Source organism: Papio anubis, chromosome 15 (assembly GCF_008728515.1).
Source record: "Papio anubis isolate 15944 chromosome 15, Panubis1.0, whole genome shotgun sequence".
NCBI lineage: Eukaryota > Metazoa > Chordata > Mammalia > Primates > Cercopithecidae > Papio > Papio anubis.
In genome coordinates, this window is record NC_044990.1 from 21,511,748 (window position 1) to 21,513,209 (window position 1,462).

The 1,462-nt window shown below is 41.5% G+C and overlaps 1 protein-coding gene across 2 annotated transcripts in view; it reads left to right on the plus strand.

Annotated features, from left to right (window-relative positions):
* Positions 1–1,462, plus strand: part of DNAJC15 (DnaJ heat shock protein family (Hsp40) member C15) — a 163,152-nt gene that overhangs the window by 54,187 nt on the left and 107,503 nt on the right. The gene's annotated exons all lie outside the window — the stretch shown is intronic.

Consider the following 1,462-nt stretch of genomic DNA (forward strand, 5'->3'; position numbering starts at 1 on the left):
CAGTGGCTCACGCCTGTAATCCCAGCACTTTGGGAGGCCGAAGTGAAAGAGTCGCTTGAAGCCTGGAGTTTGAGATCAGCCTGGGAAACAAAGCAAGACATCATCCATGAAAAACTTTTTAATTAGCCTGGTGCAGTGTCATGCACCTATAGTCCCAGCTCCTTGGGAGGCTGAGGTGGGAGGATTGCTTGAACCCTTGAGCCCAGGAGCTTGGGGCTGCAGTCAGCTATGATCATGCTACTGCACTCCAGCCTAGACAATAGACCAAGGCCCTGTATCTAAAACAAACAAGTTTGAGAAATGGTGAACATTGATTGTTCTAGAAAGAACAACTACTTTCCTTGCAATTTAGCGGTGAAGAAATGAGGGTTAGAGATGGAATTTGGAAACAATTTGACCTGATTATAAATATAAATAAGTTCTTCACAATTTGATGCAATGGTGTTTAACATGGTGGACACAGATGCAAGGACTGGAATATTTTAAATGTGGAAAAATAATCATAGAACATACCATTTGGAGCTCGACAGAACTTGAGGTTATCTGGTCTAGCTCCCCACTTTTGATATGAGAAAACTGAGGCTCAGAAGGATGAATGGACTTGCTCAAGACAACACAATGGCCTAGCGGGTCACAGTCTAAATGTCCTGCCACCTGCTGCACTTCTTAAAAGCAAAGATACAAGTTGCCACGAGAGAATAATATGTAGACATCAAATCTGAAACAGGCTTCAAGATGTAAAATGAAAATACAAGTAGTACCTTCACTTTATTAACTCAATTACAAAGGAAACCCATCATGTTCACAGGGAAACTCAATTTCTTTGAAGATTGTAAAGTTAACTTCTAAGAATACACAGAAGATGATCAGATTCACCAAGAACCACACAAGAGACACTACTCACAATGAAAGGAAATACGATCTTGGGACGAAGGCAAATGGGGATTCCTTGCATGCCCTTTGGTGTTTTGATACTAACTATACAGAAGCATAGATGTCCATGCTTTAATGTGAGTTTCTTACCCTAATTTTATACTGTATGTAAATAAATCATGACTTTTTGGTGATGCAGTAAGCTTTTAAATAAGTTATATGTAAGACGTGATATTCTGATATGATACCTAGACTATGTTCTACAGAACAGTCATACATAAGGTGTAACATAGAATGACACTCAAGTATTGATATGGTTTGGCTGGGTCCTGACCCAAATCTCTTCTTGTAGTTCCCTTAATCCCCATGTGTCATGGGAGGGACCGGCTGGGAGGTAATTGAATCATGGGGGCAGTTACCCCCCATGCTATTCTCATGATAGTGAGTTCTCATGAGATCTGATGGTTTATAAGGGGGTTTTTCCCCCCTTTTGCTTGGCACTTCTCCTTGCTGCCACCATGTGAAGAAGGCTGTGTTTGCTTCCCCTTCTGCCATGAATTTAAGTTTCCTGAGGCCTCCTCAGCCATGC